The following is a 22,863-nucleotide window of genomic DNA, read 5'->3' on the forward strand; positions in this document are numbered from 1 at the left end:
ACTCAAGTTGCAGATGGGTTAAAGAATGCTTTATACAAACCAGCTCTATCAGTTTCCACTAAAGCATATGTTCTTGCCAAATGCATTCTCTTAGCATATACAAATGAGTTTTTTTTAACATTTATAGGCCAAAATTCCATACAGCCACATCTTTGTTCAGTTTATTTGAAATAAGTTTCTGTCTCTTATATAATGCTGATCATAGGATATTTGAAGCCATGTTGTTGAGTATTAGAAGACTCAGTAAGTACTGTAGGGTTGTTAGATAAGTGAAGAGCACAGAACATGAAACCAGAGCTAATAGAAGTGCTTACATTCAAAGGCAAATAGATGAAAATTATTACTAGAAATAAACAGAACCATGTATAATCTCATATCTCTCTTAAAATGGAACTGGGGCTGGGACACTGGGTGACTGAAGATAACCTAGATGTTTAGAGTTGTGAAACACTGCCATAAATTCACATAGCTAAATGAGCTGATGTGTGATAAAACCACTTTCTCTCCTCCTCTCTTAGTCTTTCACCTACTTTCATGTTTATCTCTAGTTCTCTAAATATTTCCTCCCATTCAACAATGAGAAAAAGTATGGTGCAATGAGAGAGGAGAGGAAGAATAGTGAAGAGGGGAGGGATAAAGGAGAAAGAAGAAACTAAATGGGAAAATATGGGAATGCAGTGAAGAGAAAATAATATATATAATAACACATATAATAATACATGTTTAAGCACTGAAGCAATTTGCAAACATTGTCCCAAATTCTTTGGCATTCTTCCCATGAAGAATGTCCCTTCACCTTGAATCTGAGTAAGATTTGACCACTTTTACCAGTAGAATATGGCAAAAGGGATGTTATGTGATGTCCAAGATTAGGTCATTAAAGGCCAAAAATTTGGAATATTTGCTCTTTTGGAATATTTGCTCTCTAAAAAGTCCGCCTAAAGGTTCCACCATTTGGAGCTAAACCACCATATTAGGAGAAACCTAAGTCATATTGAGAGGTCACATGTAAGTCCTCCAGTCAACAGGCACAGCTGAGTTCAATCTTTAAGTTGTCCCATCCCAGACACCATAAATATGAGTATAAAAGCCTGGACATTCTTTACAGATATGAATGCACCTTTCAACATATGCAATCACATGGGTCTACACACAGAAAGGCTTCATGCTTGGTTTATTGTTCTGTCATTGCTACCTTAAAATGTTTAATACTTTTTTCTTGAAACTTGTGTTTTGCAAGTGAAATCTGATGTAATGGAAAATGCATGGTAAGCAAAGGAGATGTACCCAATATGTGGGTCTACCACAGTTCCTCACTCTCCATTAGCATATAACATTTATGGTGCTCATGGCAGTTTCTATGATACTCTTACTTTATACTCAAGGACCTGTGCTCAAAAAGAGCTTCATGCTTGGTTTAATGCTCTGCTGTTGCTTTCTTGAATTTTTCAATAATTGTATCTTTGAACTTGTGTTTTGTAAGGATGGTCCAAAGGGACACTGGAGCATGCGCATAAGTAAAGGAGATGTGGAACATGTGTATCTTTACCATTCCTTGCCACTCCTTTCATACATGGCCTTCATGAGGCTCTGTGAGCACAGAATTCTAAAGAATCCATGATACCAGCAAGTTAAGCAAGACTGAACTGAGGTGCTAGAACTAACAAACCTGAGAAGGCACTTTGCATTCAAATCAGAACTTTTTCCAACATTGGAAGAAAGCAAAAGCATTCTAAGAAACCTAACATATCCTTTCCTAGTCATGTTCCTTTCCTTTATTAGCCAACCACTTACAATGAAAATGATGACATAAAAAGAAAGGGGAAGATAGAACAATCCATAGTTCCTTTTCCTTTCAGGCTTTCCTTCTTTATCAATAAGCCAAAAGTGGGGAATGTTGGTAGACTCTGCATACATCAAAAGGTGAAGTAAAAAACTGTTGAAGTAAATTTGTGCAGCATTTCCACTGTTGAGGTAAGAACGAAATATAAGCATATGCAAGCTATAATTTCTATGGTTCTGCATACATGTTAAATGCTCTTATTTTTATTTAAAATTCACACCGTATAACATAAAGATGGATAATGATCCATCTTCTCCTTCTAATGTTTCAATCTCTTTACAACATTGTCATCTGTCATTTAGCCTAGATGCTGAATTGGGAACTCATGAATTCTCTAAAGTCTCAGGTTACTTTTCTGCAAAATAGGGATAACAAAACCTCAGAAGATGGTGCTAAAGATTAAAAATAATATTTTTAAAGCCCTGAAGACAGAAACTGGACATATTAGGCACTCAATAAGTATTTACTAGAGTACTATGCTATTACTAAAGGGGATGATGATGATAATACATTTTCTTGAAGCTATCAATTCATTTTCAGACAGCTTTATGGCAAAGCCCTTCCACACAGTGAATTAAATGTGTTTCCTTTTTTAAATCATACAGTGGTTAATCCTTCATTCATAGGCCTTTAAATGACTAGAGGCAATGACAGAGTCTGTTCTATTATTTTCAGTCTATAAAAGTTGCTATAGGGCAGCACCTATGGCTCAGTGGTAGGGCACTGGCCCCATATACTGAGGGTAGCAGGTTCGAACCAGCCCCAGCTGAACTGGCGTTGTGGCAGGTGCCTGTGGTCCCAGCTACTCGGGAGGCTGAGGCAAGAGAATTGCCTAAGCCCAGGAGTTGGAGGTTGCTGTGAGCAGTGTGATGCCACAGCACTCTACTGAGGGCAATGAAGTAAGACTCTGTCTCCACAAAAAAAGAAAAAAAAAGTTGCTGTACACAATTTCTTTAAAAAGGGCAGAGACAGTAGAAGGAAGAGTAGGGGCCTGCTATATGTGGTCTAATATGAAATTTCACCCGTGTCAAAAATAGTTGGGGAATGAGAAATTATTTTTTTTTTATTGTTGGGGATTCATTGAGGGTACAATAAGCCAGGTTACACTGATTGCATTTGTTAGGTAAAGTCCCTCTTGCAATCATGTCTTGCCCCCAGAAGGTGTGGCACACACCAAGGCCCCACTCCTCTCCCTCCTTTGTTAGCCTAGCAGAGCAGATATTTTGTCAGATATTTTGTTAACTGCTAAATTTCTAGTTTCTATCACATATTATTTAGATACACATAATTTGTTGAATGAATAAAAAAATTAATTCATAGGGAGTACAAACAACATTAGTTGGGGTATTATTTCCACCCTACACCCTATTTTCAAGGAACCTTGAAGTTCTTATTTACTTAGATCTTAAATTAAGTCCTAAAACCTTAACATTTAAAACAGAAAAATATGTGAATGTCAAAAACTAAATTATATAATTTTTTTGGTAAAAAAACAAACACATGAATAAACACAAAAGGAGAGAATAGCAAAGAGATACAAATTCATCTTACAGCACTGAGTAAGCCTTTATTTAGAGATACCTATTTTGGCTCTATAACTAAAACAAGCTTTGGAGAATTGAGAAGATGTTCAGAGGAATAAAGTCTCAGGAAGTAGACACCACATAGAAAATCTAGAGACCAGGCAGATTTCCATGAGAAGATGGTGAGCTTTCAAGAATACAACGGAATATTACATGAATAGTGCTGAACAGTTGTCCTGTTTCCACTGAAAATGGGACAAAACGAACAGCCTTCATTTATAGCAGGAGGTGCTCAGATCAAAAAGTCAAAATTCACACCTCAAGGGATGTGAAATACTAGCAATGGCTGTCAAAAGAGATATAGATTCTCCTGCTCTAAAACTTTCATGAATAAAGTATCCATTTTTCTAAGATGATTTAAGTGGATTTTTGCCCAAAGGAAAGGGTAAACTACATAACCTCAAGTTCATTGTTCTAAAGGTTTTTTTTTCTATTTCTTTTTTATTATTATTAAATCATAGCTGCGTACATTAATGCAATCATGGGGCAGCATGCACTGGTTTTATACACAATTTGAAATATTTTTTGTTTGTTTGTTTGTTTTTTTGCACCTCCGGCATATGGGGCCAGCACCCTACCCCTTTGAGCCACAGGCGCCGCCCTACAATTTGAAATATTTTAATCAAACTGGTTAACACAGCCTTCCTGGCATTTTCTTAGTTATTGTGTTAAGACATTCATATTCTACATTTAGTAAGTTTCACATGTACCCTTGTAAGATGCACCGTCTACAGATTTTTTAATTGAAAGTATCTGTAAAAAATAGGACATTTCCAAGTACCTAAAGTAAATCACATAATAGGTCTAGTTTGTAGATATTTTGTAAATCTTCCTTTCATTTTTTATCAAATCTTATATTTGGATATTTCACAATTCATGGTGGGTTTTCTTGTATTTCATTTCTTTGCATTATTTTTGTATGACATGGTACCCTATCTAAGCTTGAAAGATAAAAAATGGGATGGGGGAAGCAAACAAAAAGGTTTTAAGGTTTTGTTTTAAATAAACCAAGTTCTCCATCCTTTCTCAATAATCTTTTCATTTTTCTTGAGAGAGATGTTTGAGAGGGATTCTGAGTTTCTTTTCCTCCAACAAATATGTTTTTGGAGCCAATAATAGAAAAGAAAATGTCTTGAAGGAAAAAAAACAAAGGTCAAAGAAGACATTGTGAATTTAGCAAAAGGCTGAAAATACCTATGTGTCAGAAATCATTATTCATCCCGAAAGCCATATTGGGAAGTGTGAAAGTCTTTTTTTTTTTTTTTAAGTAACCACTCAAGATTTTCTCCCAAGAGTCATTTCAGTCCCATTTATCCCATTTTCAATCTGAAGCTAAAGAACTGAACATATAGCTTTTGGAAAAGGGCTGCCTTTCACAGCCAAATGAGAAGTCTGAGATTCGTTTGGCTTGTGCCCTTTGCAACAAGGACCATAAACCTCAATTCCTTCCCATCCTGAAATAAATACTAGGCAGAGTAATGCTTCAGAATGTCAACAGAATGCCATACAGAAGTATTTGCTTTTCTTGGTAACTAGTGCATTTAAGAGAACTGAAGTCCAGACTTTCAATTCTAGAGAATGAAGAAGAAAACAGTGATTTCAGGCTCTTTTTTCTCCTCTGAGAAAACTTCTGGGAAGAAATTAAGATGTAAAACGGACTTTTTTTCTATGCAAATACATATTGCTGCCCCCCCCACCCCCCCCCGCCTTCACTAACAACTATACAAGGTATGTCAAAGTTCCTCACAGAGGAAGGATTGAAATGTTCTCAGGGTATGGGTTTTACTTCATACTCAGAGGGTTATTTTTAAAGTTAGATACTTCTGCATACAAAGCCAGTGCCGAGCTTCCCTGGGGAACCATTTTTGCCAGGCAGGTTGGCTCCACTGGTTAGAAATTGATTTGCATGAGGTCAACAGTTTGAACTTTTTTCTTCAAAACATAAAACTCTAAAAAGCAAAAACAAACAAAACACACACACACACAAATCCTGGTAAGATCAGAGATAGAGTTTGTAAATATATGCCTTTGGTTACCAGCAAACAGAGTAACTATAATCTAAAGAAGTTAACACCAACCTACTCCAGTTAACCCTGCTTGACACAGAAAGTACATAAAAAAAAATAACAGACTCAGCAGTGAGAAAAATCAGCTTTGCCTATTTTACATTCTCCCTCTCCTGACTTACATACTTCACAGCTCTGGGTTAAAGTACACCTTTGACTACCAACTTTCACCTGTATCTAGCACTTCTTACCTTCACTCTACCACCTTTCTCCTCCACTACTCTTCACTGGGCCTATAGGTGTGAGGCAAGGGGAAGGAGGAAGACAAGCCAGATGCAGGAATTGTGTTGCATCCAGAATAAGAGGTTAGTACTGCCCAGCTGCAGAATAGAAAAATCCAGGAGGGGTCTCTCTTATTAGGTGCAGCTGTGACTGCCCACTATTGAATCAAGGAAGAGGAAGGCAACATAGAACTTATTTAGACCAATCTCTCATTTTCAAAATAAAGAAAATGAGGTCTAGAGAAGTCTAGCAATTTTTCCAAGTCTATGTATCATGAGCTAACAGTAAGGACAAAGTTTATATCCCAGCACCTCTGTTTTCCAGGCTGAGGCTAGCTGCATGACTATATAAACCTACATTATCTCCAAGCAAAAAAAACTCAAATGAGAAGATATATGCTGAAAGCTGTTTCTGCTTTCTGTGTCTCTATTGTGAAATCCAAAAGTTTTCATAATATTCCTTTTCTTGGTAACTAGAGCATTTAAGAGAATCCACGTCATATTATCCATTATAGTGCTCCATAAATCTTTTTACAAAACATTTAAAAACTTCTTGAACAGGTAAAGAATCATATTTATCAAAAATATTGAAATAAATGAAGAAATATAATTGAGCGTACTATGAGATATCTGTGAGACTATTTTTAAGAGAAATGATTGGATACTTTATACTGATGTTAGACAAAAACAGTAAGAAATGTGAAGTGTTTTCAGAGCAAAACATGGATTCCTCAGCTTAGAATTTAAGGGCCAAATGTTGATCCCAATTATTTTATGTCCAATATTACCACCCAATGTACCCTATATTCTAACCATACCGAATGCCTCATTGCTCCCTAATATCCATATCAAGAACCTAATTCTTTCTTCGGGGTTATCACTCCACTTGGAGCACTATTCTTTTTTTTGTTTGTTTGTTTCTATTTCTTTTTAATTATATCATAGCTGTGTACATTAATGGAATTATGGGGTACAATGTGCTGGTTTTATATACAATTTGAAATATTTTCATCAAACTGCTTAACATAGCCTTCACAGCATTTTCTTAGTTATTGTGTTAAGACATTTATATTCTACACCTAGTATATTTCACATATAACCCTTGTAAAATGCACCATAGTATGCTACTCTTATTATCCTGCCCACACTTCTGCCATCTGTCAAAACCACACTCATTTCCAAAGTGTATCACAGATGATCAGGGCCACTTAAGGTCCTTCCAAAACAGCAAGCATATTTGAGGTCTCTCTTCCATTTCATTTTTTGTCAGAATTTTGTTTTATGGCTACTACAGAACTTATCTCACTCTGTCTTCTGTGTGTAGTATAGTATATCTCACCCCTCAAAAGATGTTGAGTACTTGAATAGCTGGGACTGAGCTTTTAGTCCAGAATGACAATCTTCAAACTAGGTTAAAAGAGTCACACAATCAATGTTTCTCTAATCAAATTGAAGGTTTTGGAAAAAATCAAACATTATTAATTAGCATTAAACAGTCTAAATATGGCAATACAGAAAAGTACTTTCATCTGAAGAGTTGAAATGATGGCCTCTATGTATATTTGAATTGGATTTCTTATGGAAAACAAATTATCCTAATCTTATCTTTCTTTCAAAGAACAAATATGTTTTTGTGACTGTGTCACAAATTGAAGATTCCTTGACATTTAATGTTATACAAAAAACAGACTAATTCTCTCCTTCTGAGGAATAATAAGAGCTTGACCTCTATCTAGCCCCCAAATTAGAACATTCTGCAAAGTATTATTTTCTTATTTGTTCAGCTCAGAAGATCCCTAGTAATTCTTAAACTCCAGACACTTTCATTATAGACAATGCATCCACCAATGGATGCAATGTAGTGCTAGTATGGAGAACATTTGGACTTCTCTGTATTATTCTAGGTCTAAAATTACAGAATTAAACTGATTCTAAAATCTTATGGGTTAGAATTTTAATTTCACTGTATTTTAATGCATACAGCAGGCAAAAGATGCAAATTTCATTGGCGCTATCTCCCACTTGTTTAAAAATTATGTGTACTCTTGAAAACACATTTGCAGACCATAATGTTTGTAAACTTAAACTGTAATGGGCAGGGCCCATATTTTGCATTTAGAAGCCATTTTAATTCATCAGTTTTGACATTTCCACAGAAAAACTTCCATTTCGTGATTATAGTTTGTCCCTCTCAGCAGATCTGTGATACTTACTGGCATCCCACACAGAGAATTATTTAATTTAATTTCTGAGGGCCAGATCTTGCCTTTGGATACATGTGAACAATAAGTATCGACATCAATGGAAATCCTGTGTGTGCATCAGAGGGTGGACTACAGTTCTCTTCATATTCCTAATGTGACTGCTAAAATTCTCTGTTAAGACTGTTAACAGAGACTGATTTTGGTTCCCTTTCTCTTAAATGTGCTCACACTACAAGAAATGATGTATGACGGTTGTGATCAAATGAGGTGCTAGGTAGCTGGGATCTTTTGACCTAAGAAAAGAATGACATGTTAAGTCCCTTAAGTTACAGGGTCTACTATTGTCCTGACAACAAGGCCAGAGAAAATTTTTTTCATTTCTGGATTCATCTTCTAGTCAAAGAAAAAATAAAACTGAGATTCCCATTAATGCTGATAATTTTTTTTTTTTTTTTGGTTTTTGGCCAGGGCTAGGTTTGAACCCGCCACCTCCGGCATATGGTACTGGCACCCCACTCCTTGAGCCACAGGCGCCGCCCAATGCTGATAATTTTTTAAAAAGAGTTAAGAGTATCAGAATGAAAGCCAATACCAAAACAACTTGACTGTTAGTCTTTAGCCACTAAGTTAGATTTTTGTCTTTTTTTTTATTTTTTAACTGAGTTTTATTTCAAACTCTAATAATTCCAGGATGTTTATAAAATTGCATATAAATGGACACAAACTGGTAAAGTGACGATTTGGAACTACCCAGAAACATGAGACTTATCTTAGGCTCCAGCCTGATCTTCACACATACATATACAGATAACATGTATGTGACCTTGACCACATACATATACACACATATATAATTCAGTCACTACGTCCTCTCAGTTCTAGGGCCTTAACAGCTCTTGAGTGAGTTTCTTCTTTCTTCTTCAGATCCACTATCTTGGGCTCAGTTCATTTTTCTCCCCAGTCAATTGCAATAGTCTTACTGTTCTGATCTCCTGCCCCTCCCTATATTGAGAACCACCCATTCTCCACACAGATGGAAGAGAGCTCTCTTTTTTTTGTTTTGTTTTTTTGTTGTTGTTGTTGTGAGACAGAGCCTAAAGCTGTCACCCTGGGTAGGGTGCCGTGGCATCACAGCTCACAACAATCTCTAACTCCTGGGCTTAAGTGATTCTCTTGCCTCAGCCTCCCAAGTAGCTGTGACTACAGGCACATGCCAAAATGCCCAGCTATTTTTTGTTATAGCCATCCTTGTTGTTTGGCGGGCCCAGGATGGATTCGAACCCGCCACCTCAGGTGTATGTGGCTGGTGCCTTAGCCACTTGAGCCACAGCCGCGGAGCCCAGAGAAAGATCTCTTAAAACTCCAAAGCTAACAATTGATTGATGGGCACTTGAGCTAACAACATCAAAAATACACTACTGGAACCTGATCAAACTAAAAAGCTTCTGCACAGCCAAGAACACAGTAAGTAAAGCAAGCAAACAGCCCTCAGAATGGCAGAAGATACTTGCAGATTATGTCTCCGACAAAGGTTTAATAACCAGAATACACAGAGAACTCAAAGGTATTAGCAACAAAAGAGCAAGTGGTCCTATCTCAGGGTGGGCAAGGAACTTGAAGACAAATTTCTCTGAAGAAAACAGGCACACGGCCCACAGACATATGATAAAATGCTCATCATCCTTAATCATCAGAGAAATGCAAATCAAAACTACTTTGCGATATCATCTAACTCCAGTAAGATTAGCCCGTATCACAAAATCCCAAAACCCGAGATATTGGCATGGATGTGGAGAAAAGGGAACACTTCTACATTGCTGGTGGGAATGCAAACTAATACGTTCCTTTTGGAAGGATGTTTGGAGAACACTCAGAGATCTAAAAATAAACCTGCCATTCAATCCTACAATTCCTCTACTAGGTATATATCCAGAAGACAAAAAATCACTTTATAACAAAGATATATGTACCAGAATGTTTATTGCAAGCCCAACTCATAATTGCTAAGTCATGGAAGAAGCTCAAGTGCCCACCAATCAATCAATGACTCAATAAATTGTGATATAGGTACACCATGGAATATCAGCCTTAAAGAAAGATGGAGACTTTACCTCTTTCATGTTTACATGGATGGAGCTGGAATATATTCTTCTTAGCAAAGTATCTCAAGAATGAAAGAAAAAGTATCCAATGTGCTCAGTCTTATTTTGAAACCAATTTTATAGCCCAAGAAGAAGAGGAAAGGGGCATCCTACAAGGGTACATGTGAAATTTACTAGGTATAGATTATAAATGTCTTAACACAATAACTAAGAAAATGCTGTGAAGGCTATGTTAACCAGTTTGATGAAAACAGTTCAAATTGTATATAAAACCAGCACATTGTACCTAATGATTGTATTAATGTACACAGCTATGATTTTATAAAAAGAAAAACTCCAAAGCTAAGAATGATACTCTTATTTAATATAATCCATTCAGGTTTCATTCAAATCCATCCTTCATTTTATTCAGGTAATACCTAACTGTCCGTTATGTGAACTGTCCCAAAAATTCAATAAAGTTACGTAGATCCTTCTACCAACTCATCTATCAAGTTCAGTAAGAGTTAGAAATACTAAATAAAGTTCTAATTTCTTTACAATTTTTAAATTTCTAAGTACAAAAGAACCTATAGGTATAATAAAAATATTATTTCATAGAATGTGTATACATAATAAAAACTAAAACATGTATAATATTATTTCTATTTTAAAAGTTACTAAGAGAAAAATATATCTTTCATCCAAAAGGAATGTTTATGTCAGTGGTTCTCAACCTTCCTATTGCTGTGACTCTTTAATACAGTTCCTCATGTTGTGGTGACCCCCAACCAAAAAATTATTTTCATTGCTACCTCATAACTGTAATTTTGCTACTGTTATGAATCATAATGTAAATATCTGATATGGGGATCATTCGACCCCCAAAGGGGTTGTGACCTACACATTGAGAACCACTGGTTTGTGTGATTGTGAAGTTCTTAAATCAACTAATCTGAAGGCTAAAAGTTTACATCAAGAATTTTGTTATCAAAAAAAAAAAAAAAAAGAATTTTGTTATCAAAACTTGTTTAGGCAGGGCACCTGTGGCTCATGCCTGTAATCCTAGCACTCTTGAAGGCTGAGGCAGGTTGGGTTGCCTAAGCTCACAGGTTCGAGAACAGCCTGAGACAGAGCGAGACCCCCACTTCTAAAAATAGACAGGTGTGTGGCGGGTGCCTGAACTCTCACCTACTCAGGACGCTGAAACTAGAGAATCGCTTGAGCCCAAGAGTTTGAGGTTGCTGTGAGCTATGATGCTACAGCACTCTACCAATGGCAACAAAGAAAAAACTTGACTAAACATTGGCATTTATTATCAAAATCAATTGATAAATAATTTCTTCTAAAATGTTTTAACATGAAACATCTCAATCTCAGACCCCATTTCTAACCATTCACTTTAGAAATGCAGCTCAACAAAATACATATTAAATGTTCCGCAGACACTGGATTTTCAAAAACAAATAAAAGACATGATCCTTGCTCTTAAAAATATTTTTGACATTTTAGTATGTTAACAACCTTGTGTAGGAATTCTTAACCAAATTATTAAAACACAACTCAGAATGCTATGAAGCTTTCTGAATATTTTAAGATCATTATTCTAATTTGCAAAACTATTAAGGTCATAAATCATATGTTCTCCCCCATCCCTTAATTCCTGGATCCCCCTTCTCATTAACTTTTTGGACATATCCCCCTCCTACATTCCCCTTGCTCACACCTCCCCAGCCATAATGGGTTCCCAGAGTCCCTGGAATACAGATGACATGCTCACACCTGTCTTCGCCCATGATACTCCATCATCCTGGAACACTCTCCCTATTAGCTGTATGACCTGCTCCCAGCTACTTTCATTGTTTCTCAAATGTCACTTTCCCAATAAGCTCTCCCCTCAACACTCTATTTAAAATTAAATACCTACCCAGCAATCTCTAGTCCCCTTTCTTGCTTTAATTTTTTTCTTATTTTTTTTTCTTTTACTTTTTGTTTTAGAGATGGTGTCTCACTATGTTGCCCAGGATGGTCTCAAACTACTGGCCTCAGGCAATCCTCCCACCTCAGCCTCCTGAGTAGCTAGTATTACAGCATATATTTTGTTTATTTTCTCTTCCCTTTTAAAATGGTTATTATATTCAGCAGCATTTAAACGGTGCTTGGTACATAGTAGAATCCCAATAAATAAGTTCTGAATGAATAAGAGAACTTGCACAAGAACCCAGAATATTTTGGAGGTTCTATTGCAACAAGGCTTTACCAAAGTAGTAAATCATTATCAGAATACTCTCCTTTCACAAATATAAATTTAATTATCTACTAAGTGCTAAATAAAATTTAAGTATATATATGATTAAATGAGAAATACATAAACAATAAATACATGAGCAAGATAAGAAAAAAATGCTTTAAGAAATTTACTTTAGGCAGTGCCTGTGGCTCAGTGGGTAGGACGCCAGCCCCATATACTGAGGGTGGCAAGTTCGAACCCGGCCCTGGCCAAACTGCGACAAAAAATAGCAGTGAGGCTAAGGCAAGAGAATCACCTAAGCCCAAGAGTTGGAGGTTGCTGTGAATTGTGATGCCACGGCATTCTACTAAGGGTGATAAAGTGAGACTCTGTCTCTTAAAAAAAAAAAAAAAGAAAAGAAATTTACTTTAACATGGTAATCAACTATGTAAAATATTAATAAATTTTCTAAAGACCATTATTTCATCTCATTCTATTATTTGGATAGTTTTATACAGATTATAGCTCAATTTTTTCAAAATGTGATTAAAGATCAATCTGCATCAAAAATGTCTAAGGTACTTATTGGTAAAAATGGAATTTCTTGTCTCCACTCAAGAGCCATGAGACTATAGTCTACTAATCAGCATTTTTCTAACGAGTTTCTTAGGTGATTCTAATGCATGCTTACAAATGAAAATGATTGCTTTAGTCCATCAATCCTCAAAATCCAACACAGGCAATGCCATTTCTGTTCCAACCTCTCCCACAGGGCTCTCCTAGAGTCCAGATAATCTTCTAATCCAAACACTTGGATTGTACCTTCACTAATAAAAAAACTTGTAATAGCATCCCATAAAATTAGAAAATTAAATAGAAGTTCTAAAATATCCCAACCTTCTTTTATGTACCCAAAGAGACACAAAGCCACAACTAAACTTATTAAACTCATACTATGCAACCCAGACAAGCACATCCACTACTTTATTCAACCTGAACCTTACAAAATGCAGGTAAATAATACTATGTTATTTGGCCAAAGCCACTTAGCTGGTACCTGTAAAGCAAAAACTGGACTCAGATCTCTGGATTTTAACTCCATCATTATTTCTAGAATACTCACAGCTACAATGATTTGTAAATAAGAGTTCTTTAAAGCCACAGACACTACTTGCTATTGCCATGATTTTGGTTTAATTCCTTCTAAAGTAGAGTTATTTTGATAAAATAAATAAATAAATAAAAATGACAAGAGCATAAAATCCCCTAAGCATGTTCCACTTGGCATTCTGTGCTCCATTCCCTACTGTGGTGCTTCTTCATATCTATAATAGTATATTCTTTTGCTGGTTTTATTTTACCCTTTTATAGGGCCATGAATATCATTACTATGTCCCTATCTTACATGTTCTTGATGTTGCAGTTCTTCCATACCATTTTCTTTCTGGTTCTTTTACCATGTTTTGTCTTATTAAAGGACATGTCATTTTATTCATTAGCTTAAAACAAAATTCACCATAGATTTTTAATTCTCCATGAGCTTTTACAATTTTTTAATTTAATTCAAAAGTTATCTTTGTTACATGAATTAGCTCAGATGCTGAAAATCCTTTCCAATCTGACCCGATCCATATAGATGGTGCTTTTAAAAGTACATTCTTTCAGTATTTCCCAAATCGGCTTAACTACACTACTCCTCCCTGAACTCAACACCTAATAAAATCCCATGAAGTTTTACTATACAGTAAGCATTAAAAAATACAAAAAACATATAGTGCCTACTAGATAATAAGTGCTCAATAGGTACTGACTTTTTTTGTCATTAATAATCAGGTCACTAATTGTAATGACTCAACTAATCGATTACTCTAAAGATAGTTAAATTGTAGTCCTAATGTGCTTGGTCCAAAGTACCACCACTGATCCTTGGATATAATTTCTAGTAGAAATATCACAGGAGCTGGGCATGGTGGCTCATAATCCTAGCACTCTGGGAGGCCAAGGCAGGTGGATTGCCTGAGCCCACAGACTCTCTAAAAATAGTCTGGCATTGTGGCAGATACCTGTAGTCCCAGCTACTTGGGAGGCTGAGGCAAAGAGAATCACTTGAACCCAAAAGTTTGAGGTTGCTGTGAGCTGTGATGCCACAGCACTCTACTTTGTCTACCAAAGGTGACGAAGTGAGATTCTCTCTCAAAAAAAAAAAAATTAATTTCATAGGAAAAAAAATTTCAGAAAACCCTAGGCACCTGAGCACTGATATCTCTGAAATGCTACTGCTACAAAATAATTGAAAACATAATCAACTGTAGTTTGGAGATAGCAAGTCCAGACTAGACCCTTAGCCTTTCTGGGCCATAGTTTTCTAATATATAAATTTGGGTAGAGTGTGATAGCTAGTGCCAAAGTTGATCCCAACCCTTTGTGAGGCTAAGGTGGGAGGCTTGATTGAAGCCAAGAGTTCAAAACTAACCTGAGCAACATAGTGAGATCTAATCTCTTAAAAAAAAAAAAAAAACAACTTTATTTTTAATTAGCTGGACATGGTGGAATATATGCCTGTAGTTCCAGCTACTCAGAAAGGTAAGGTGGAAGGATTCCCTTCAAGCCCAGACATACTCAAAAGTAAAAACTCAGTTCTCATAAAATAGTAACATGAAGATTATAAAACAACTAGGTAATGATCAACTTGATGAATGGAAAGTATTTAACTAATCAATATTAACATTGAATTTAAAAAGTCTAAATGTCCCACATAAAAGGTGTGGTTTGATGGACTAGATGGACTAGATAAAACGGTATAATCACAATCTCTGCTATCTATGAGAAACCCACATAACTCATAAAGGGATATACAGACTCAAGATAATGGGTGGTGAAAAATATTCCATGAATATGGAAGCCACAAATGAACAAGAGCAGCTATTCTTATACCAGATAAAGCATACTTTAAATCAATAAGAAAAAAATACAAAGATGGTTATTACATAATGATAAGAGATCATTTCAACACAAAGATATAGAAATCTTAAATATATATGCACCTAACATCAGAGCTCCCAGATTCACAAAAATATACTGTTACACCTAAGAAATGAAATAAGTAGCAACTTAATAATAGTGGAGGACTTCAAAAGTCCATTGAAAGAACAAGACAGATCATCAGGGCAAAAAAAATCAACAAACGCACACTGGACTTAAACAAGACCCAAAATATCTAAGAGATATTTACAGAATATTCTATACTTCAAATACAGAATATACATTCTTATCATGGAACTTTTTCCAAGATAGACCACATCTTAGGACACAAATAAGTGTCAGGGAATTTTCAGTGAGACTTCAGGACCCCGAAAGAAGGACCAAAGCAGTGGAGAAGCGGTAATGTGAACAATGTTTGCATTCAGGCATTGACTGTCAGCTGTGGTGGCTGTGGTGGCAGCAGCAGCTACAGCAAGAATTCGCAGATAGAGAAGGCCTTCCCTGCGGGGGTTTTTTTCCTTTTTTTTTTTTTTTTTTGATTTGGGCACTTTATTTAGTTACCTGGAGAGAGCTTGGGTGAGCAAGAAGTGACTTTAAATAGCACCCTGAGGCCAAGACTGAGCCACCAGGGGGAGACCTTTCATTGTTCACCTATAGGCCTGAGGGCAGCCATTGTGGAAGAGCTACCTTGCAGGCTCAGCTCTCAGGGTCCTAGAGTAGGGCCAGTCCTGTGCACCTGATAAGCAGGCAGCCCCTTCTGGCGAGATCCAAGCAACACACACTTTCCCGGGAGAGGCACTGCATAGCAAAGGGACACGGTTTGGAAAGGTTCAAGCATGTCTATTAAGTGGGCTGAGGAGAGCTTCAGTCTCCCAACCCTGTGGGGTTTGAGGGCAAAGAAGTCAGCAGAGGCTTCCAGTCTCCATCTTACACAGCTTTATGAGCATTGTGATTCACATCTCATACCCCAGAAGATCACCAATTGCCTAGGCAATACTCAGCAAGATATGTGTGTATGTATATATATATTTAAAAATTTTTTCAACATTTTCCCCCTAGATTTTTTTCTTCATTTTTCTCATATAAATATAATTTTTCATTGTTGCCCTCTTCAATAATAAGTGCATCATTTTTACTAGTTTTTCTATCCTATTATTCATTTTCTCCCCCAATTTTATCCCTTAATAGTCATGGTGGTTTGTTTCGGTTTGATTTATAGTATTTTTGTTTTTATTCTCTATTTGGTGAATGTAGGTTCTTGTGTCTTCTCAGGCTGGCAAAGAGCTGTAGACATTAAGGGATCCCCCTAACCCAGCCCTTCTAGAGATTGAAATTTGTGGGTCTGGGTTAAAGTAACCTACTGTACACCACTATTACTCCTGTCTCTCTCATTCTATTCCTCTTCTTTTTGTCAATCTTGCCTTTTACTCCCCCCTCCTTTCATTTCTCTCTCTCTCTTTTTTTTTTTTACTCTTTTATCCTTTCTTGCTCTTCATTCTTGTCTTCCATTTGGTCCTTTATTAAAAGGACACTTCAACACCTTAGGTCAGAGGCACAGTAACTTAAAGAGCAGGAGGAAGTGAGAGGAAAAACCAGAGCAAGGAAAAAGACAAAAAGAAAACACTCATGAGGAAGAAACAGCAGAAAAATCCTGGCAACATGAATAACCAGAACAGAGAAACCCCCCATGGGACCATAAGGTAGCTACTGCAGAGGATTCCAACAATAAAGAAATGATAGAAATGACAGAAAGGAAACTTAAAATATGGATGGTAAAAACAATAAAGGAAATTGCTAAGAAAATGGAAAATAACCAAAAGGAAATCCAAAAATAGAATTAAATATGAGATGAATGATAAGAAGAATACAGAAAGGATATAATGGAGCTTAAGGAATTGAAGCAGCCAATTAGGGAACTTAAAGATGCAGTAGAAAGTGTCAATAACAGATTAGACCATGCAAAATAAAGAATCTCAGAGGTAGAACATAAAAACTCTTGAGCAAATATAGGCAGTTGAAAGGAAAAAAGAGAGAGAGAAAGCAGAATTTCACAGACAGAATTATGGAACTACGTGAAGTGTTCAAATATGAGTTATAAATATCCTAGAAGTGGAAGACAAACAGCCCAGAGGAATAGAATCCCTACTAGAGGATATCACAAATGAAAATTTCCCGAATACCATCAAAGATTCTGACATACTCCTTTCAGAGGGATATTGGACACCAGGTCATCTCAACTCAAATAGAGCTTCTCCAAGACACATGGTCATAAACCTGTCAAAGTCAAAATGCAAGAGAATATTCTGGAAGCAGCCAGGAGTAAACATCAATTGACCTACAGAGGCAAATCCATCAGGGTGACCACAGACCTCTCGAATGAAACTTTTCAAGCCAGAAGAGAACAGTCATCTACTTTTAATCTACTTACACAAAACAATTTTCAGCCCAGAATTCTATATCCCACAAAGCCAAGCTTTAAAATTGAGGGAGAAATCAAATCATCTACTCATATGCAAACATTGAGGAGGTTTACCACAACAAAACCAGCTCTACAGAAAACACTTAGACCTGTTCTCCACACTGACCATAACAATGGACCACCAGCAAACTAAATGCCCAGAAACTAAAGGACAAAATCTATCTTCCATGATGACACAAAAGATAAAACTAAGTAATGGACTGTCTTAAAATAAGATGAATAGAACTCCACCATACTTATTAATTATCTCAATAAATGTTAATGCCTTGACTTCCCCACTGAAGAGGCACAGGCTGGCTCACTGGATAAAAAACATAAGCCATCCATATGTTGTCTCCAGGAAATATACCTAACCTTGAAAAACAAAACAAGACTCAGGATAAAAGGTTAGAAAACGATATGTCAGGTAAATGGAAAACAGAAGAAAGGAGGAATCTTATTTTCAGATACCAGTGGATTTAAAGCAACTAAATTAAGGAAGACAAAGATGGTCACTTCATACTGGTCAAGGGAACAATGTATCAAGAGAACATTTCAATTCTAAATATTTGTGCACCCAACTTACATGATTTATGAAACAGGCCTTAATTAGTCTGAGCAATATGATATCCCATAATACTATAATAGCAGGGGACTTCAACATTCCTCTTATAGAGCTAAACAGATCCTCTAAACAGAAACTGAACACAGATACAAGGGACTTAAATATGATCCCAGAACAAGTGTGCTTGATAGACATATACAGAACACTGCATCATCCCAAAGCTAAAAAATATATGTTCTTCTCATCAGCCTAAAGAATATTCTTCAAAATAGATAATATTCTAGGGCACAAATCATACTTCCACAAAATCAAAAGAATTGAAATTATAACTTGTATCTGATTATACCACAAGGCAATAAAGGTGGAACTCAACACCAAGAAAAATTGTAATCCCCACACAGAGGCATGGAAATTAAACAATCTTATGCAACGACAGTTGGGTCAAGGAAGAGATAAAAAAGGAAATCATTAACTTCCTTGAGCATAACAACAATGAAGACACAGCTACCAAAACCTGTAGGACACTGCAAAAACAACCCTAAGAGGGAAATTTATTGCATTAGATGCCTACATCTGAAAAAGAGACAGAGAACACAGAGATCAATAACCTAATGAATCATATTAAAGAAATGGAAAAGAAAGAGCAATCCAATCCCAAACCTAGCATAAGAAAAGAAATAATCAAAATTAAATCAGAAATAAACGAAATTGAAAAAAATATCATTCAGAAAATTAATGAAACAAAAAGTTCATTCTTTGAAAAAATAAGTAAAATCAATAAACCACTGGCCAGATTAACCAGATATAGAAAAGTAAAATCTTTAATATCCTCAAGCAGAACTGAAAGGGGGGAAATAACAACCGATACTACAGAGATACAAGAGATTATTTATGACTACTCCCAAAAACTTTATGCTCGGAAATTTGACAATGTGGAAGAAACGGACCAATACTTGGAAACACACCATCTTCCTAGACTTAAGCAGGAGAAATAGATCTCTTGAACAGACCAATATCAAGCACTGAGATCAAACAAATGATAAAAAAAGCTTCCAACAAAAAGAAGCCCTGGACCAGTTAGCTTTACATCAGAATTCTATCACACCTTCAAAGATGAGCTTACACCTATACTGCAGAACCTATTCCAAAACATTGAGATGGAAGAAACTTTCCCCAACATGTTCTATGAAGCAAACATCACCTTGATTCCAAAACCAGGAAAGGACCCAACTAAAAAGGGGTAACTACAGACTAATTTCACTAATGAATATTGATGAAAAAATACTCAACAAAATCTTAGCTAATAGATTGCAGCTACTCATTAAAAAAATTATATAACGTGCTTGCTTCAGCAGCACATATACTAAAATTGGAAAGATACAAAGAAGATTAGCATGGCCCCTGCGCAAGGATGACACGCAAATTCATGAAGCATTCCATATTTAAAAAAAAAAATTATACAACACAATCAAGTAGGCTTCATCCAAGGGATACAAGGTTGGTTTAACATACCAAATCTATATATGTAATACACCGTATCAATAGAAGCAAAAACAAAGACTATCTGATCCTCTCAGTAGACACATAAAAAGCATTTGACAAAATACAGCATCCCTTTCTAACATGAGTACTTAAGAAAATAAGCACAGGTCACACATTTCTAAACCTGATTGAAGCCATGTATGACAAACCCACAGCTAACATCATACTGAATGGAATAAAATGTGGAAACAGCCTAAATGCCCACCAACCCAGGAATGGATTAACAAGCTGTGGTATATGTATACCATGGAATACTATTCAGCTATTAAAAAAAATGGAGACTTTACATCCTTCGTATTAACCTGGATGGAAGTGGAAGACATTATTCTTAGTAAAGCATCACAAAAATGGAGAAGCATGAATCCTATGTACTCAATCTTGATATGAGGACAATTAATGACAATTAAGTTTATGGGGGGGGGAAGCAGAAAGAGGGATGGAGGGAGAAGGGTGGGGCCTTAGTGTGTGTCACACTTTATGGGGCAAGACATGATTGCAAGAGGGACTTTACCTAACAATTGCAATCAGTGTAACTGGCTTATTGTACCCTCAATGAATCCCCAACAATAAAAAAAAAAAAACTGAAAGCTTTTCCATTCACAACTAGAGAAGGATGTCCACTATTGCCACAATTATTCAACATCATTCTGGAAGTTCTTCTCTCAGGCAAGAGAAGGATATAAAGGGAATCCAAATGTGGGCAAAGGAGATCAAACTCTCTCCTTTTTTTGCTGATGATATGATCTTATACTTAGAAAACCCCAGAGACTCAACCACAAAACTCCTAAAAGTCATCAGGAAATACAGTAATGTCTCAGGGTATAAAATCAATATCCACAAATCAGTAGCCTTCATGTATGCCAATAACAGCTGAGTTGAGAAGCAAATCAAGGACACAATTCCCTTCACTGTAGCTTCAAAGAAAATGAAATACTTAGGATTATACCTAACAAAAGAAGTGAAAGATCTTTTCTTTTTTTTTTTTTTTTGGTTTTTGGCCGGGGCTAGGTTTGAACTCGCCACCTCCGGCATATGGGACCGGCGCCCTACTCCTTGAGCCACAGGCACCGCCCCAGTGAAAGATCTTTTCAAAGAGAATTATGAAACCCTAAGAAAAAAAACTGCAGAAGACACTAACAAATAGAAGAACATACCATGTTCTTGGCTGAGAAGAAACAACATTGTCAAAATGTCTATTCTACTCAAAGCAATCTACAGGTTCAATGCATTCCCCATTAAAATACCAACATCATACTTTGAAGAACTGGAAACAATAGTACTTCATTTTGTATGAAACAAGAGAAAAATCCCCTATAGCTGAAGCTATTCTTAGTAATAAAAACAAAGTCAGAGGCATCACTCTACCAGACTTCAGGCTATATTACAAGTCCACAGTAATCAAAGCAGCATGGTATTGGCACAAAAATAGAGATATTGACATATGGAACTGGATATAAAACCAAGAGATGAAACCAGTCTCTACCTGCCATCTGATCTTTGATAAACCAAACAAAAGCATACAGTGGGGAAAAGAATCCCTATTCAATAAATGGTGCTGGGAGAACTGGATAACCACATGTAAAAGAATGAAACTGGGCCCACACCTTTTACCCCTTACAAAAATTGACTCAAGATGAATAAGAAAGTTAAATCTAAGACAGGAAATAATGAAAATCTTAGAAGAAAGTGTGGAGAAAACTCTTATGGTGTTGGACTGGGGAAAGATTTTATGACAAAGACTTCAGCATCCATAACAACAACAACAAAAAAATTAACAAATGGGACTTAAGCTGAAAAGCTTCTGCACAGCTAATTAAACAAGTAAAGCAAAAAGACAACCTTCAAAACAGGAAAAAATATTTGCAGGGCATCAATCTGACAAAGGGATGATAACTAGAATCTATAGAGAACTCAAATTAATCAACAAAAAAAGTAAACAATCCCATCTACCTCTGGGCAAGAGATATAAACAGAACCTTCTCTGAAAAAGACAGACAAATGGCTAACAAACATTTGAAAAAATACTCAATCATCCCTGATCATCAGAGAAATGCAAATAAATGCACCCTGAGATATCACCTAATCCCAATATAGCCCACATCACAAAGTCTCAAAGTGGCAGATGCTGGTGTGGATGTAAACTGCTGGTGGGACTGAAAAATAATAAAACCTTTTTGAAAGGAAGTATGGAGAATCCTTAAAGAACTCAAATTAGACATCTCATTTAATCCTGCAATCCCACTACTAGGCATCTACCCAGGAGAAAAAAAAAATCCTTTCATCATAAAGACATTTGCACTAGACTGTTTATCTCAGCTCACTTTATAATCACCAAAATGTGGAAACAACTTAAATGCCCACCAATCCAGGAATGGATTCAGGTTCAAACCTGCCAGCCTTGGTGTAGGTGGCCGGCACTCTACCCACTGAGCAACAGGAGCCGCCAAAGATAAATTAACTTCTTATGTGGTTCCCATGAAATCTCTCCCATTTCTGGGAATCTTAAATTGTATAATATTTAGTCAAAGAAACTAGCCCACCACTTTTTTTCCCAAAAACGGATATTTCTTGAAAAGTACTGCCCTTTTTACCTCTCAAGAATTCCTCTCTCAGATCTATTAGCTAGCTATCAATCATAAGTGTCTTGTTAAAGTTTTTGCCTGAGAATATTTTCCTTAAAAAAACTAATAATACTGACTTTTAAATTTTCTTCCAAATTTTGAATAAATTATACATTTACAAAGTTTAAGAGTCAAAACATCATAAAAAAGGCATTGTCTTGGTCTACTTTGTGTTGCTATCACAGAATATCACAGGCAGGATAATTTATAAACAGAAATTTATTGTGGCTCACAGTTCTGGAAGCTGATAAGTCTAAGGTCAAGGTGCCAGCAGGTTCAGTGTCCAGTGAGGCCATTTTCTTCTTCCACGATGGTGTCTTGCATGGTGCATACTCATATGACATTAAGTGATATCATGTCATTTATTATGGTGCAATCTGAAACTACTTTTTTATTAGATGTGTGAAGTCCATACACAAAAAACATAAATCACCCATAATGTACCACTCATATATAAACAATTTTTA

At 36.2% G+C, this 22,863-nt stretch overlaps 1 protein-coding gene and 1 non-coding gene across 2 annotated transcripts in view; one reads left to right on the forward strand and one right to left on the reverse strand.

The window, feature by feature from the left end:
* Nucleotides 1-22,863, reverse strand: part of HPSE2 (heparanase 2 (inactive)) — an 841,015-nt gene that overhangs the window by 682,550 nt on the left and 135,602 nt on the right. The window lies entirely within an intron of this gene.
* Nucleotides 19,573-19,679, forward strand: LOC128582708 (U6 spliceosomal RNA). The gene has a single exon (XR_008379155.1). It is a non-coding gene; the product is annotated as a U6 spliceosomal RNA (small nuclear RNA).

The sequence above is a fragment of the Nycticebus coucang genome, chromosome 3 (assembly GCF_027406575.1).
Source record: "Nycticebus coucang isolate mNycCou1 chromosome 3, mNycCou1.pri, whole genome shotgun sequence".
In the NCBI taxonomy this organism is placed as follows: Eukaryota; Metazoa; Chordata; class Mammalia; order Primates; family Lorisidae; genus Nycticebus; species Nycticebus coucang.